At 52.6% G+C, this 18,064-nt stretch overlaps 1 protein-coding gene across 2 annotated transcripts in view; it reads left to right on the top strand.

Annotated features, from left to right (window-relative positions):
• Nucleotides 1–18,064, top strand: part of LOC136312775 (cadherin-23-like) — a 355,498-nt gene that overhangs the window by 280,997 nt on the left and 56,437 nt on the right. The gene's annotated exons all lie outside the window — the stretch shown is intronic.

The raw sequence follows: 18,064 nt of genomic DNA on the forward strand, positions 1-18,064 counted from the left end.
TACCCTGGCCAGTTGGCTCAGCAGTAGAGCATTGGCCCAGCATGTGGAAGTCCCGGGTTTGATTCCTGGTCAGAGCACACAGGAGAAGCAACCGACCATTGGCTTCTCCATCTCTCTTTCTCTCTCTCTCTCTCTCTCTCTCTCTCTCTCTCTCTCTCTCTCCCCCTTTATCTTTCTCTTTCTTCCACTCTCTTCCTCTCTCTTCTCCTCACTTCCTCTCACTACCCCTCACTTCCTCTACTACAGCCATGGCTCAAATGGTTCAAGCAAGTTGGGCCCATCCACTGAGGATGGCTCCATGACCTCTCCTCAGGCACTAAAATCGTTCAGTTGTCGAACAGTGAGGCAGCGGCCCCAGGTGGGCAGAGTATCTCCTTATAAGGGGCTTGCTGGGTAGATCCAGGTCAGAGTGTATGTGAAAGTCTATCTCTCTGCCTCTCTGCTTCTCACTTAAGGGGGAAAAAAGAGAGAGAGATGGGGGGAAAGCCTTGGGTGGTTCCTTTATGCTCTCTTCTCCACAACTCCTAGGGTATAGCCCTCATAGTTCAAAATGGTGGCCGGCCGTCATCCATATTCTAAGTTGCAGAATAGAGAACGTGTAGAACACTCTCTCCCTTTTAAGGAGACTTCCTAGAAATGCCTTGCAAACTGCTGCTTTCATCTCATTGGCCAGAACTTAGTCGTGTGGCTGTACCTGTCTGCAGAGGAAGCCAGAAGTGTAATATTTTAGTCACACAGTGTCGTGCCACCTAAAAATCACAGTTTCTGTGAATTTGAGAAAGGAGTGTGGATGTTGAGTCTCTTCTGGAGCATGGTGATGGTGATAGTTCCTTAGAGATTTGTTGTGGGGGTTCAATGAGATAATATGGGTAAAGAACTCAGCACAATACCTGACACAGAATAAGTGCTGAGCAAATAATAGGAACTAATAGGAAGTGTCTGGCACCAAACTGAGCCCCTACATGTGTTATCTCTTTGAATCCCCACAGCAATCTGGTGAGGTAGGAATTAGCCTCCCCATTTTATAGTTGAGAGCACTGAGATTCAGAGAAGGTAGGTGTTTGCCAGAGTTCACACCTGTGGAAAGGGGCAGAGTTTAGACATGAACCTTAGCTCTAGGACTCCAAAGTCTTTTCCCTTAACTGTGAGACAACACAGCCTCCTCGTGGAGACTAAACCCTTCCCTGAGAACCTGATGAAACTGTAGGGCCAAGAGGGAGGTCTGAGCAGATGCAAGCTTAACCCAAGGTCAGAGCTCCCCTGCCTGCCCAGCCACCTGCAGAGGATATACCCCTGGCCAAGGAGAAAGAAGGCCAGAACAAAAGACCCCTTTAGGCATTTAATATAACAAGACCTGCAAACTTGGGGCTGGAATTTCAAGGTCTTCAATTCACTGAATGACCCTGGCCAAGCGCCTTTCCTCTGCAAGCCTCATTTCTTCCACCTGCAAAATGGAGAGAATGCTGCTGAACCTTCTCCTCTCTCTAGGGGCATTTTTAGAACAGTATGGCCAGAGTGTCTTGAACTCCTTGGTATGCACGTTTTTATAAATGAAATATGGTGCTCGCCTCTCAGTGCATTTCTCAGCCTGTTAGGACATTCCAACGACTTGGGGGTGGGGTAGACGGAGGAATGTAGGAGCCAATCATCTGTGCGCAGGGGCAGTTCTCAGGCAGGAGTCCCCCAGCATGACCCTCGCCCCCACGCTGCACTCACACACCACATCTGACTATTTCTCCATCAAGCCCTGGCCCAGCCCGGCCCGGCCCAGGTGAGAGAAGGGCTGGGGCTGCAGCCCTTTGCTACTTTCAGAGATCATGGGTGATTTATAGTTTCTACATCAGATTTTGACCTTAATTTCTTCTGCCATGAGGCTGTAAAACTCATTAGGGACCCTCAGGCAGAGTGATGGAGATGTCAGGTGGGCAATCCTGTGGGTATTTAATCTATCAGATGTGTGGCTTGCTGTTTAGGGAGACAACAAGATGTGGAATCAATACAGTTCATTAGTGAGGAGCACGTACCAGGCCTATCAGCGCATGCCTGCCAATGGCAGCAAGCACGGGGGTCATTGCTACCTACGCTCCAAGTCCCTTTGGAATGAGGACATATCCTGGCTCATGGGTGGGACCAGCCCACACTACATCTCGCACCTTCCCAGTAGACCTGGAGCTGTGTGTCCCCCTCCCCCAGGGGCAGGGGAGAAGAGGGAGGTGACAGACTCGGGGTGGGATACAGTGGTGAGAACCAGCAATGGGGGGAGGTGATCCCAGCCATGTTTTGGCTGCACCCCCAGGGGGTTGATTGGACTGTCTCTTCCTCCTCCTTCCATCTCCTCCGCACATAAGGTCCCCTCTAATTGAGCCTCATCCACAGTGTCTGTCCCCACGCCTTTCTGACACTATCCCCTTCCCATCTACCACATAATCCCAGCTTGATAACTGGCCCCAGAGAGGCCCCGTGCCCCTTCTGATTACGAATGTCTCTTCATCCCCAGACAGCCAGCCCCCTCCCTCCTGCATCCTGGGAAGTGGTTTTCTGCAACCCAGTTTTCTTTGTTTGATAGTTAGATGAGATTTTTTTTTTTTTTTTTGGTCACTCAATGGAGTCTTCCTCAAACCCAACAGCATGAGAGAATAGACAATGTTGCAAAGGGTTCAGAGTGGGACTGCTTTTTTCTCTTTGCTTTGTGTGAGTGAATATCAGGCAGACTGACTGTGGGACCCTGAGCCATTTGCAGCTGTGAGGGCAGGGAACATACTGTCTAGCTCAGCACTGTGCCCCGTGTCTGGCCTGAGGCCTGTGTCTGAGGTCTGGCTCCCCAACAAGCAGACCCTGACACAAGAATTCTGGGGCAGGTGATTTACTTGGAAAGTGACTCCAGGAAACACAGGTTGGAGTGAGAAGTGAGACAAGGTCACTGAGGGGCATCGTGAAGCCAGTTTCCACAAGGGGGGATTGCTGGAGCTTGTTCCACTGGGAAATCTGGGGGAAGAGGCTGTGCCTGAGTCATCCCACCTCAGGGCCATTGATCCATCCACTCCCAGCCCCCACTGGAGTGAGACACCCCACCAAGCCACCTGCTTCCTTGAAAAAGAAGGCCCTCCGGCTGCGGGGGGCGCAGGCAGCCGCTGCAGGTGCGCTGAGCGGGGGTGGTGGGCCGTGCCGACCAGCAGCGTCCTCCCGTCAGGCACGCTCTGCAGCCACAGACGAGGGCAGTATGAATTAGTACTTACCTCCTAGAGTGGGGGTGGAAATAAAATGTGTTATTCCACACTGATGTCTCAGAATAATGCCTGGAAGCCAGTGGGTACTAGACAAGGGTTATTTTGCAGCCACCACTTTTGCACACTTATCAACTGGAGTTGCTTCCTCTGTAAAATGGGATTGAGAACCTGTCTAGATGGTTGGCTTAGGACAAATCATGTCAGGTGCCTCACACTGTGCCAGGCCCAAGGTGCCCTCAGCAAGGCGGTGGTCTCAGTTATCTGTTGTCGGAAGGGGCCCCCACTGAGCCTGCAGGCGGACTCCTCGGCTTCTCCCCAACGGGGGCTTGGGCACCCCAGACAGCTGCCAGCCACCTGACAGCCTTTGACATCTCTGTAACTGCTTTTCCACGACGACTTCTTTAAGCACAGGACTGCTGGCCAGGGCGGTTGCTCCCCATCAATTTTTATTTCCAGGTTTTAAAATAAAATAAAGAGAAAAAAGAAGGAGGGGAGGGAAGCCAAGAACAACCACCATGGCTGTAATAACAAGCAAGCTGGGACCTTGCACCTTGAGAGCACCTGTCAGTCTGATTTGCATGCCTGCTCCCGCAGCCACAGGCTGGCACACTCACGCATGGGCTCCGCTGGCTCCTGACCGAGTGTCCCCTCCACAGAGTTCAGAGCTACTTCCTTTCCTCCATCTGGCCAGCTGCTGGGGTCGCAGTCAGAAGAAAAGAGCAGTAAGAATTGGGAATGGGAATACTAATACTGGCTTCACTTAGAAACGGAGACCCTGTACCAGGCATTGGTCTGAAGCGCCTGACAGGAGTCCCTTCTTCAGTCCTCACAGCAGTCCCAATGCGTCAGGTAGTGTGTTAGCCCCACTTTATAGAGGAGGGAGCTGAGGCTCTCACTGGGTGTTCCTGTGGTATTCCTTCTCCTCCTCTTCCCGTGGTCTCTCCTTCCTCCTCTTCTCTCCCCTCCTTCCTTTTTCCTCTTCCTTCTCCCTCTTCCTTCTCCTCTTTATCCCTTCCTTTCCCTTCCCACTCTACTCTTTTCTCTCTCTCCCTCCTCCCTTTCTTCTGTGGTTTTGCTTATCCCTCCCCACCCCCATCATCACCCTTCTGGTGCTCTGCCCTCCCTAGAAGTCCATCTACTTAGGATTTGCTATTGGTTTGTCACTGGTAGAAAGGACCCATAGTCATCATGTATAATCTCTTCACTCATTTATTCATTCACTCATTCATTCAGACCCTGTTTTTGAAGACCCCCAGCACTGGGGATCCACAGGGAACAAGCCAGACTCAGTTCCTGCCCTTATAAGCTCACATTCTAGTGGAAGGGGTTAGCCAGTAACATTCGCCCAGATGCTCCTGCCAAAACCATGCTCCTTTCCCCACCCCCTCCATCGAACAGCGTGACCTCTCAGCTCCAGCTGAGTCCACCCAGTCCCAACACAGCCCTGACCACCTGTCCAAGCCCCCGTTACCTCTTACCACTGCCTATGCAACTGCAAGGACCACCCCAGCTCCTAGTTCCTGTTCCTGTCCTAGGAGTCCACTATCACAGCAGCAGGCAGAGTTACTTTTTTTTTTTAAGTGAGAGGAGGGGAGATAGTGAGACAGACTCCAGCATGCACCCCAACTGGGATATACCTGGCTACCCCCCCCCCCCGTCTGGGGCCAATGCTCAAATCAACCAAGCTATCCTCAGTGCCCTGGGCTGATGCTTGAACCTATCAAGCCACTGGCTATGGGAGGGGAAGAGGGAAAAAATGGGGAGAGAGAGGGGGAAAGAAGCAAATGGTTGTTTCTCTTGTGTGCCCTGACTGGGGATCAAACCTGGGACTTCCATACGCCGGGCTGACACTATCCACTGAGCAACCGGCCAGGGCTAGAGTTACTTTTAAAGAGCAGATATACTTACAAATGTAAAGGAATTCCTGTCTGCTGAGACCCCAGGGGAGGGAAAGAGTCTACCTCAAGTGCTCTGGGGAAGAGCATTCTGGCAGAGGGACCATTAGTGCAAAGGTTATAAGGCAGGAGGAACAGGCTTAGCCTGTTAGGAACCTAAAGACTGAAGGAGGAAGCAGAGTAAGGGAGCAATGAGTTAGCAGAGGAGGTCAGCAACTGCAGAGGCTGGTCCACATCAGGCTCAGGGGCCATGGCAGACAGCTGGGATATTGTCTTAAATGCTCTGGACACCCCTCTAAACTGGTGAATGGTGTCTTGTACTGTGAGATTCTCCCTCTGGTCTGGTGGAGGGTGGGCACTTGGTGCCAGAGCATAGGCAGGTAGACCCAGAGCAGTCAGAGGCTGTGCAGCCCACAGGCCCTCAGCCCAATGTCTTTCTCAAAGTCCCACAGCTGGGTGGCTAGGCAGATGCTGGACCAGAACCCAGATCTTCTTGCCCCATTTTGGCAGTATTTTCGTGATTCTGCACTTAGCCACAAATCCTTTTTGAAGCCCTTCTTGCCTGATCTTGCACTGTGCTCGCCCCCCCCCCCCTCAAGGAGAAGCATGTTTCTGACATTTCAGGAGCAGTGAGTCCAACAGGGATAGTAAAGAGTCTGTGTGTGTGTGTGTGTGTGTGTGTGTGAGAAGATGCTCTAGACTTCGTTTTTATTAAAGTATATTTGACATACAGTGTTATATTAGTTTTGGGTATACAGATAGTGATTGTATGTTCATATTCCTTATTACGTGATTACCATGGTAAGTGTAGTAGCCATCTGTCCCCATACATAATTATGTTGATAATACTATTTTCCCTAGGCTGTACATTACATCCCTGTGAATGTTTTTCCTAACTGGAAGTTTGTACCTCTTATTCCCCTTTATCTTTTCTACCCGCACACCCCTCCCCTCTGGTAACCGTGAGTTTAGTCTCTGCACGCATCAGTCTGTTTTTGTTTTATTCATTTGTTTTATTTTTTTAGATTTCACATATAAGTGAAATCATATGGTATTTGTCTTTCTCTGTCTGACTTATTTCACTTAGCACAATACCCTTTAGGTCCATCCATGTTGTTAAATATGGCAAGATTTCCTCTTTTCTTATGACTAACATTCCACTGCATATATGTACCACACCTTCTTTATCTACGTATTTATTGATGGACACCTAGGTTGCTGCCATATCTCAGCTATTGTAAATAATGCTGTAGTGAAAATATAAGTGTATGTAGCGTTTTGAATTAGTGGTTTTGTTTCCTTTAGATATATACCGAAAAGTGAAATTGCTGGGTTGTATGGTAGTTCTGTTTTTAATTTTTTAAGAAATCTCCATACTGTTCTCCACAGTGGCTATACCAATTTACATTCCCACCAGCAGTCCACGAGGGTGCCTTCTTCTCCATACCCTCGCCAGCCTTGCTGTTTTTGTTGGCTTTTTTATAATAGCCATTTGTCAGGTGTGAAGTGATATCTCACTGAGGTTTTGATTTGCATTTTCCTGATGATTAGTGATGTTGAGCATCTTTTCCATATGTCTGTTGGCCGTCTGTATGTCTTTTTTGTAGAAACATCTGTTCAGATCCTCTGCCTACTTTTGATTGGCATGGATAGCAAAGAGGCTATGACACAAGTTCCAGGCAGTTGGTTGTTAGTTGTAGAGACAACGGGCCGTCTCTATATTGAATACCATAATTGACTAGTTATGTCTGCCATGGACATGGGTGTCCATCCCAGATCCACAGTGGAGCATGAGAGAGGAAAGGCCCCCTTCTCTTCCTCTGCAGCCCCAACCACCAGTTGGGTCCCCACCCTTCCTAGCTGCCCCCCACTCTGCTCCTCCACCCTGTCATGTGCTCTCGTCCTTGGCCTCCAGCCCCAGCACCCCCAGGAGCACCCTCTGCCCTAGGGCCTTCTATATGCTCAAAGACTGAAAGTACAACCCAGGGGCGCTCCTGAATGTATCCTTCTTCCTGTGCTCCACAGTTTCCCCATGAGTTCTCCTGTACCCTATTGCTCACTTCGTGGTACCACTGCCTACCTGGAACACTCACTCACTTATCATCTACAGCAGTGGTCCCCAACCTTTTTTGGGCCACGGACCGGTTTAATGTCAGAAAATATTTTCACGGACCGGCCTTTAGGGTGGGATGATTAAATGTATCATGTGACTGAGACAAGCGTCAAGAGTGACAGATGTAACAGAGGGAATCTGGTCATTTTTTAAAAATAAAACATTGTTCAGACTTAAATATAAATAAAATGGAAATAATGTAAGTTATTTATTCTTTCTCTGTGGACCAGTACCAAATGGCCCACGGACCAGTACCGGTCCGCGGCCCCGGGGTTGGGGACCACTGATCTACAGAATATAGCCAGCATCATTTTTTCTCTTCCTGAGAACGTGACTATTCCCCCTGGCCCAGGGAGCCACAAGCAGCAACTTCCAACTGAATTTAGCTCTGCCCCCTAACACCCACCATCCCTAGCTTCCTTCTGAGGTGACAGGGGAAACTGAGGCACCAAGCATTTCCCCAGAAGTGCAGGGCAGACTAGATGGCCATTCGCTTTTACCTCTTATCCCAGAGAAAAGCTGAAATCTGAAATCCGCAACCACGGTGCCATGGGAGGGAGTGTGGGAACGGGAGAGGACCAGCCCTCACGGGTCCAATCAGAACGCGTGGACATCATCCCAGCCTCTGGCTTCTGAGTTCCTCTAGCAGTCTCTCCCGCCTCCCACCAGTCACCTCAGCTCCCAGAGCTTGCAAGAGTGCACTTCATCTCACGTAGTTTAAGGAGTTACTCAAAGGGGCTCAGCAAATGATGAATGTGGAAAGCATTACCAGCGAAGGAGCAGGGCTCCGTGGAGCTGTTTAAAAATGCATTCTCCCATGTAAATTTCTGCTCCATCAATCCTTATGACATGTCAAACATTGCTATTGTTTCCTGAACAAATTGTACCTCATGCCCTTCTCTGCAGATTTGTGCAGGGGAGCAGAACTGCTCGCTGGCGCCCACAGCCTGCCACAGTTGCTGGGACCTGGGGCTGCTGGGGAGGCTGCTGGGGAGGCAGCTGGGCCCGCCTTGCTTCAGAGCAGAAGCCCCTTGCAGGGTGTCTGGGCGAGCGTGCGTGACGAGGCTGCGGGCACTGTGGGGAGTGATGGAGTGTGTGCCTGCTGGTTGCTCGCCTGCAGGGAGAGGCACACAGGTGGCTGCAGAGAGGATGTGAAGGGGCCACAGGGCTGAGATGGAGATAGGGGGTGCTTGGAACTGAGGGTAGGTGTGAGCATGTGTGTATGGTGTGTGGCAGGATGGGGTCTTCTGAGCCAGATACAGAGAGGAGAAGAGGTTTCTATTACTATATGCGGGGACAAGGAGGCATTGGGGGCTGTCTGAGACATAGAGGAAGAAAGAATGTGTGTGTGTGTGTGTGTGTGTGTGTGTGTGTGTGTGTGTGTGTAGAAAGAGAGAGAGAGAGAAGTATGAGGACCTGAGAAGAGAGAAGACACAAGGACAGGACTTTGAAGCTATAAAGAAGAGCAGAGGGTATTTAAAACTGTGAGAGAGGAGGGTGTCTGTCCCCAGGGAGGGGTCAGCGGTGTCTGAGTCCAGCAGTGTTCAATGTACTGTAATTTGGAGGGAGATGGGGGAAGGACCAGGCAGGCGGGAGTCAGGCTGGTGCATGAGGCCCAGCACCAGCAGAGGGGCGTCTGCAAGGCCACTGTGAAGAACAGCATGAGGTGCAGGGATGCACCAGGGACAGTGTGGGTAAGGCAGGCACTCTGACTGGGAGAGCATGAGAGAGTGACTATTTATTGTGAAAACAGGCTGGGTCAGAGGGGGCTCTTGGGAAGGGACAAAGAGACAAGTGCCCTGACCTCTGTTGAAATGATAGGCCTCCTGAGAGTGGGCATGAGCTATTGGGATGAGACCTGAGGGTAAAGTACAGGGAGCTGAGCTGGCACAGAGCCCTGGCATACAAGTTATAGGGAGAGGTATATCCAGAGGCTTGTTGGGAAGGGCTCCCACAGCCAGCCAGGCTGTACTGCCTTCAGCAGGTGACAGCCTCCCCCAGTCTAGGCCATGAGCCACCTGCACACACCATGATCAAGTTTGGGGTAGGAATGTGGGTCCTTCTTTGAGGATCAAGTGTCTTGGCTAAGAGCACTACGTTATGGGAAACCGCAGCCAGAAATCCCTGCCTCCTCTGCTGTGGGGCACGGTCAGTGTTGCTGGGGCCTACCCTCTCTGGGCAGAGGCTGGGAGGACAGCTCCGTGGCAGGAGGAGAAAACTGCCTGTGGGTGTCCATCTGGCTCCGAGAGGGTGAGGACAGTAACCTGATAGACACACTCTGGGTCTCATGGCTGAGCTCTCATACTGGAGGTTGATAACTGTATCCTGGCCCCACAAGCAGTGGAGCAGGAGATGGGAATGGTTAAGAGCACTCTCTTGCAGTCGATGTGTTGAGTTCACATTCCAGCACTGTGGCTGTTTGACCTCGGGCAAGTTGATTGACCTCTCTGAGCCTCATTTCTTTCCATCTGCAAAATGGGGATAATATTAGTAGCTAAGGCTGTTGAGAAAATGGAATGAAATAAAGCATGAGAGATGCTGGGCACAGTGCATGGCACATAGCACATGCTCAGAGGGAAACGGCCGGGCCACCATTGTACCCCTCCCTACCCGACAGCCAGGGGATGGTGGCATTTCTGACTCGAGCCTGGCCATGCTGGGGTTTGACTGTTTCCCCACTGCAGGCTCACCTTGTCTTAACCTTTGGAATTTCCCCCCCGTGTGTATTTATTTTTTTCCTTTTTGTCAGCAGAAGAAAATTACAGTTCTGCCGGCATTGTCCATCACGGAAATAAGCACTTGCCGATGCAATTATAAAGGCCCAAATGAGGGAATTAGTTTTGCTAGTAATGCCAGTGTTGGGAAGAATCGGAGGAGACGCCTTATAAATCAGGCACTTGGCAGCAGCCAGTCCTGGCCCGCTCTCCCATGCACTGACCATGGGGATAGATGCGGACCTGCTGGCCTGTCTTCCTGGACCGCAGAGCTTCCCCCAGGGAGGCTGAGGAGGAAAGCAGAGAGGTTCTGAGCTCCCTCCTCCCAGGCCCACGCACCTGCAGGAGGACAGGTCTCACCAGAGGCCACCTGGGCATCGCTGTCCAGCCAGTGACTAGACGATAGACCCAGTACCCCTGGCCAAGGTGAGTTCTTCTCCAGGACTAATCCATCTAAGATAGCTACCAGTCACTTGCTAGCCCATTTTCTGCTGTATTTTCCTCACAGTTCTTACCACTGTCAGTCTGAAAGTGTTATTTAGTTAGTTTTTTTCTCTCCTGTTTGTCTCCCGCTTCCGACAGTCACGTTCCAGCAAGAGCGTTGGCACGCTTAGGCTGTGACTTCAGTGCTGGGCACAGTAGCAGGCGCATTGGGAAAGCTCAGAAAATAGCTACTGGACATGTGACTGAGTGGGAGTCTGGTCCCTGTCTTCATGAAAGTTTCTTCTGTGGTGTCCCAAGCATCTACCGCCTGCCCCTCCAGACCCATGTGGCACTTCTCACCCATGCTGTGTGTGCCTGAAGGGTGACAGCGTGGGCCATTTAGTGAGTGCCGCCCTCTGTGTGCCTCTGAGGTTTGGCCACTAGGGAGCTGGGATGGGAGGCCAGAGCTGGGAGACTCCGACTCGCTGGAGAAGCTGTGGTGAGCAGAGCAGCCTCCCTCTGGTGCTCACTGCCCTCTGTGGTGTCTGCTGAGAGGGGCATCAGCCCCCGGAAGGAAGTTCAGCTTGGCTCTCAGTGGCTGACGATGGAAGCCTCAGATTTTACTAAATTTTTTTTTTTTTTTTTCATTTTTCTGAAGCTGGAAACAGGGAGAGACAGTCAGACAGACTCCCGCATGCGCCCGACCGGGATCCACCCGGCACGCCCACCAGGGGCGATGCTCTGCCCACCAGGGGGCGATGCTCTGCCCATCCTGGGCATCGCCATGTTACGACCAGAGCCACTCTAGCGCCTGAGGCAGAGGCCACAGAGCCATCCCCAGCGCCCGGGCCATCTTTGCTCCAATGGAGCCTCGGCTGCGGTAGGGGGAGAGACAGAGAGGAAAGCGCGGCGGAGGGGTGGAGAAGCAAATGGGCGCTTCTCCTGTGTGCCCTGGCCGGAATCGAACCCGGGTCCTCCGCACGCTAGGCCGACGCTCTACCGCTGAGCCAACCGGCCAGGGCAGATTTTACTAAATTTGGCAACGATTTTGAGCCCTGTGCTGGGCATAACAAAGGATGCAAAAAGGAGTTAGGATTAGTCTTCTCTGGCAAGGGGAGGACACGGGGCACGCAGCCATTTTCAGTCGTGGCAGATTGTGCTGCGTGTCCCAGGAAAGGTCCAGCAAGCGGCTCTTGGGTCAGGAGCAGTGAGCGATCGGGGGCTCCCTGAGGTGGGCCAGAACTTGGACAGCAGCTACAGAATGAAAGGATGGTGTGACCAGGCGATGGAAGAGCAGTTGGGTGCCTCTGGGAGAAGCGGGTAGAACACCCCCAGGCCTGCCGGGCTGTGCGGAGCTGGAGGCTGGTGCTGGCCAGGAGCTCTCTCAGCAGTGATGGGAGCACTGGAGGTTTTGGAACAGAGCAAGAGCATCTTAGCCATTGGCTTTGACTTCTTGCCCTGGGTTTCTCGTGAGAGTGGTGGCGAGCAGGACAGCATGCCCGTGAGTGCTCTCCAGCACGGACGACTGTCGAGGGGACCGAGGCCCCAGAGGGAGGGCCTGCAGCACAGTGAAGGTACTCTCTTGAGCCAGGTTTGGCATTTCTTAGAGTCGCCAGGTACAAAATGAGAGCCACCAGCCTGGCCAGCTGGCCATCCTCCCTCCATCCCTGCAGCCGTCTGACCGCCGGTGAGAGCCCGGAAGTCACCCGCAGGGAGAGGGCTGCACATTCCTAGAATGTGGCGGGAGGGAACAGGTGTTCATGACCTGAGAAGGACATCTGCTCTCTGTGCACAGGCCTCTGGCCACTCCTCAAAGCCTCTTTCCTAAAGTGGGATCAAGGCCCACTGTCTGTTTGGCACTTGATTTGTCTGTCGGTCTTTTAGTTGCTCAGGCATGCAGCAAGTTTCTGGAAGGAGGTTGCTTTAAAAAATGCCAGGACACACTGCGTGGAGCTGGGATGGAGCCCCTCGCCGGCCCCAACAGCGCCCTCTACTGGGCAGGCTGGCATTGCAGAGCTGCTGAGGCTGTAGTGCGACAGGGCTGCCTTGGGCTGTCTGTCCGTCCTACACAGTGCTGCATGTTTCAAACACAGGGACTGGGAGGCCAGCTCTGCCACTTACCAGTTGTGAGATCTTGGGCGAGTTACTTAACATCATTTCCCTCTGTTTGTTAAAGTCAGAGAGCTGAGATTACAATAATACCTTCCTCCTAGGGGTGTGGTCAAAACTGAACAACATACGCATTAATCCTGTCACATAGGAAGACTTGACTTGGGGGAGTAAACACACAATATGGTGCACGAAGACGTGTTGTAGAATTGGGCACCTGAAGCCTGTACTATCATGTTGATCAGTGTTACCCCAATAAATTCAACTAAAAAATACCGTGATGTAGGTGTGGACACCCATGTAGCTCTATACCATAGCGGGAACAGGAGCTGGCTTTATGACCCCACCCTACCCTCAGGGAGCCAGAGCTTTAGCTCCAGAGTGCGGCCAGATTGCAGCGCCCAAGCCTGATCTCAGGAAGTCGGGAGACAGGAGTGGGCAAGCCAGGTAGAGGAAGGAGACACTGACACAGACAGGGGCAGATGTGGGCAGGCACCCAAGTCTCAGGGCCAGCCTGGGTCAGGGAGGAGGCTGGAGCCGGCAGCAGGCTGGGGATACACACAGAACAGGAGGGACTGTCCCCCGAGGGCACCAGAGAGCCCAGGAGGGCCTTCAGCAGGACTACCCAGCAGTTGGATGGGCTGCCTCCTCGCCGGCACAGGGCTCCTCACCAGCCCCACCGCAGCCTGGCACTGGCCCTGGGGAGACCCTCTGTGCTGGCCGCACCAACCCTGGCAGGGCGCCAATGCCGCTTTTCACCTTATTATTCTGCTTCATGCATTTAAAAAATGAAAAGTTCTCCCTTTCCCCTTCACCAGGCGTACATATTTCATACGATCATTAGACAGCAGCGCTCAAGGACTCACAAATCTTCCCTGGTCAGCAGACTGGAGGGCAGTGAGAGGCTCCCGAGGAATGGGGTCAGAGGGGAGCCGTGGCTGTGCCCAGCTCACCTGGTGGGGGTGAGGGTCAGGACTGGCAGCCGCCGCTGCCTGGGGAGAGAGACTGTCCTAGGGGAGAGGGACTGTCCTAGGAGAGAGGGACTGTCGTAGAGGAGAGAGACTGTCCTAGAGGAGAGAAGACTGTCCTAGGGGAGAGAGACTGTCCTAGGGGAGAGAGAGACTGTCCTAGGAGAGAGACAAGACTGTCCTAGGGGAGAGAGACTGTCCTAGAGGAGAGAAGACTGTCCTAGGGGAGAGAGACTGTCCTAGGGGAGAGAGAGACTGTCCTAGGGGAGAGAGACTGTCCTAGGGGAGAGAAGACTGTCCTAGGGGAGAGAGACTGTCCTAGGGGAGAGAAGACTGTCCTAGTGGAGAGAGACTGTCCTAGGGGAGAGAGACTGTCCTAGGGGAGAGAGAGACTGTCCTAGGAGAGAGACAAGACTGTCCTAGGGGAGAGAGACTGTCCTAGGGGAGAGAGACTGTCCTAGAGGAGAGAAGACTGTCCTAGGGGAGAGAGACTGTCCTAGGGGAGAGAAGACTGTCCTAGGGGAGAGAAGACTGTCCTAGGGGAGAGAGACTGTCCTAGGGGAGAGAGACTGTCGTAGAGGAGAGAGACTGTCGTAGAGGAGAGAGACTGTCCTAGGAGAGAGAGACTGTCCTAGGGGAGAGAGAGACTGTCCTAGGGAAGAGAGACTGTCCTAGGGGAAAGAGACTGTCCTAGGGGAGAGAGACTGTCGAAGAGGAGAGAGACTGTCCTAGAGGAGAGAGACTGTCCTAGGGGAGAGAGACTGTCCTAGGGGAGAGAAGACTGTCCTAGGGGAGAGAGACTGTCCTAGGAGAGAGACAAGACTGTCCTAGGAGAGAGACAAGACTGTCCTAGGGGAGAGAGACTGTCCTAGAGGAGAGAAGACTGTCCTAGGGGAGAGAGACTGTCCTAGGGGAGAGAAGACTGTCCTAGGGGAGAGAGACTGTCCTAGGGGAGAGAGAGACTGTCCTAGGGGAGAGAGACTGTCCTAGGGGAGAGAAGACTGTCCTAGGGGAGAGAGACTGTCCTAGGGGAGAGAGACTGTCCTAGGGGAGAGAAGACTGTCCTAGGGGAGAGAGAGACTGCCCTAGGGGAGAGAGACTGTCCTAGGGGAGAGAGAGACTGTCCTAGGGGAGAGAGAGACTGTCCTAGGGGAGAGAGACTGTCCTAAGGGAGAGAAGACTGTCCTAGGGGAGAGAAGACTGTCCTAGGAGAGAGAGACTGTCCTAGGGGAGAGAGACTGTCCTAGGGGAGAGAGACTGTCCTAGCTCGTCTCCAGAGGCTCGACACTTCCTTTCTCTTGGCCTCAGTGCTCTAGGCCCCAGGGGAACAGCTCTGTGCAAGGGGGTTTCAGGAGGCCTTCCCACCCTGACAGTCTAATTGCAGTTCTGAAGGGCCCCAGGGCACAGAAGTGACAGTTCAGGGCAGGGAACCCGGCACCGTGTGCCCAGGCCCCTCACTTCCCACACAGGCCAGCCCTCTGTCTCCCCAGATTCCCTCTGTGCTCCAAGCTGCTCTCCTTGCCTTTTCCTGGTCCCCTTCTCTTCGCCCCTTCTGCTCCATTCCCTCTCTTTCCCTTTGAATCCTCTCTCTCCCTTGTCTTTGCCCCCATCTCTCCACCAACTCCCTTTCTTCTCTCTACCACCCCCTTTTTTCCTCTCCAGCATCCCCTCATTACTAGTATTCGTTCATTCATTCATTTCCCAAGCATTTGTGAAGCACTGCTATGTGCCAGCCATTGTCCCTGCTGGGAATTGAGCCTGGCAGGTGTGGCCCTGACCTCCTGGCTTCCCCAAGTGCTTTTCTTTGATTAATGAGGATGCTGAGGCCCCAGGGGTTGCTGTTTGGTTACAGAGTGACCTGGACTGTTGACACTGGCCTGGAACTGGGTTTTCTACAGCACAGTGACCCTTGCCCTGGGCTCCATGGTGTCTGGTCAGCTCTTCCCCAGACTAAGCTGCAGTTATTATAGTCTAATAATATCATATATGGTGAGGGTTGTATGTCAGTGGAACAAAAGAGAACTTTAGGGCTTCTCCCCTTCCCTTCTCTTCTAGTCCCTGAAGGGGAAGAGAGGGGAGGGTTTATTATGAGGAGCTTTGGACTCCTTTCTCCTGGAATAAACAATAACTTGTTTCTGAGAACAAGCTCTCTTCTTGGTTTAGAAGCAATAACACATGGGGACTAAGGGCAAGACGGCCTGGGGTTCAAAACCTAGCTCCACCCCCTTTTTTAGCTGAGAAGCCTTGGGTGAGCCACTTACCCGCTCTGTGCCTCAGTTTCCCTGTTTGTCATAACAGTACCTACTTTTCAGGGTTGTTATGAAGATAAATATATAATAAGTGTAAGACATCAGTAAGCAGCGGTGTCTGGAGGCGTGGCCGGGCGGGGGTGGGGGAGTCAGTCCTGGGGCAGAAGGTGAGCTCCGTAGCTCGAAGCTCAGCATCTTTCTTTTCACATATCTGACATGCATCCCCTGAGCACCTGTGACGTCCTCAGACCTGGCTGGGGCAACGGAAGGGACAGGTCTGCACAGTCTCCTGAACACAAACAGGGGGACACTGAGTGGGAAGTGGGTACAAGAGACCACCCTTTCACAAGTATGCATATATCAAGTCATTACATCATGTACTTTAAATATTTTGTAATTTTTCAACCATACCTCAGCAAAGCTACAAAGTACAGTAAACAGGAAGAAGTATTGACATATTTTAAGCCGCTGAACTTTATCTAATTATGATCCTACAGAGAAGCCCTGAGTGTAAAACAGGTGTAAGTGGACCCCAAGGTCAACCCAAGGCCTTGCCCTCCTGGTATCTGGTGGCAGGCAGCAGCTTGCCCATCTCCAGGGCAGTGGCCTAGGAAGGGGAGGAAGTCACAGTGCCTGGCACAGAGTGTGTGCTTAGTAAGTAACTATTGAATGAATGAGTGAACTATGGTCTTTGGCCTGCACTGTGGACTGTCCCTGGCCAGGGACAATGCAGAAGCCAAAAGGCCCAACCGCAAACACCAAACTTCCTCTAGCATTGCCCCCGTCCTGGAGGGGAGCCGCACTCTGTGGCCTGAGGAAGGAACCTGAGGCTGAGAGCAGCAGCCCAGCTTCTGCCCCACCCTGTTTATAATGTCCAGGAGTGTGACAGTTACGCTGGGCCTGTTTTCTGATCTTTGAGATGGGTGGAAATGTCTGTCTTCCTCATTGTGTTGTGACAATTGTGAGGATAAAATTAGGTAATGGGGCCCTGGCCAGTTGGCTCAGCGGTAGAGCGTCGGCCTGGCGTGCAGGAGTCCCGGGTTCGATTCCCGGCCAGGGCACACAGGAGAAGCGCCCATCTGCTTCTCCACCCCTCCCCCTCTCCTTCCTCTCTGTCTCTCTCTTCCCCTCCCGCAGCCGAGGCTCCACTGGAGCAAAGATGGCCTGGGCGCTGGGGATGGCTCTGTGGCCTCTGCCTCAGGCGCTAAAATGGCTCTGGATACAACAGAGCGACGCCCCAGAGGGGCAGAACATTGCTCCCTGGTGGATCCCAGTTGGGTGCATGCGGGAGTCTGTCTGACTGCCTCCCCGTTTCCAGCTTCGGAAAAATGAAAAAAAAAAAAAAATTAGGTAATGATAAACGTGGATGGTCTTTGAAAATGTAAACAGTATGATAGCACAGACTGGCGCTGGTCAACATTGCCATTGTCATCAGCACCAGGCACGCCTCTCTCCAGTCTCTTTTGCCTACAAGTGACAGCGAACTTGAATCAGCCTGGGTAAAACAGGCCTCATTGGACTCACAGACCAAGCGGAGATGGGGAGGGATGTCAGCTTCGGGACTCTGGAGAGGCCGGGCTCAGCCCCTGGGTTCCAGCTCTCCGCTGGGGCACCTTTGTCCTCCCCATCCCTCCAACAGCTCCCAGTTCACTCTGTCCCAGCTTCGCTGCTTTGAAGGAAAACTTTTACCCCAGCAACCACAGATAGAATCCCAGCAAAGGATTCTGATAGCCCCAGCTGCAGTCCAGGGCCACTCCGGCCCAGTCCTTGCGGTCAGGGGCAGAGCAGGCAGCTCCCACTCAGACCGTTTATTCAGGCAGAGAGAGGTGCCAGAGAAGATGGGAGGGGTGGGCAGCAGGCTGTCTGTGCAGAAGAGCTTGCCAGTCAGCAGTCTGCCCTGTGCCTGGGAGGGATTATTCCCGGGGTTCAAGAAGCAGAGGCACTAGAAATCCCCCCAAGGTGCCTCTTTCCATGGGTAGCACATCTGACTTGGAGTCTTTGGAGACTGGGGAAGAGAACCTGGGAGAATCCACCAGACACTGAACCTATCTTCGCCTTCATTTGTGATATAGGTCATGACACCATGCTCCCAAAGATCTGCAGAGAATAAGCCTGACCAGCCTGTTATGAGTCCAGGAAGGGTGGTTTCACAGAGTTGGAGTTTTAGGTAAAAGATAGAGCTTCCAGTACCCTGCTGTCTCATATACATAAATTTGCATAGCTATGTGAGTGGCAGCAACCATATTGAAGTTCCCGGCTCTAGGAAACTCGGCCTGGGCTGGAGGAGCTGTGTGGGGAACCAGGAGCTTGCTGTGGGCATTTCCTAGTGAACTGGTGAGCCTCGGCTGGGTCTGGCAGTCACAACT

This window comes from Saccopteryx bilineata, chromosome 9, assembly GCF_036850765.1.
Source record: "Saccopteryx bilineata isolate mSacBil1 chromosome 9, mSacBil1_pri_phased_curated, whole genome shotgun sequence".
Taxonomy (NCBI): Eukaryota; Metazoa; Chordata; class Mammalia; order Chiroptera; family Emballonuridae; genus Saccopteryx; species Saccopteryx bilineata.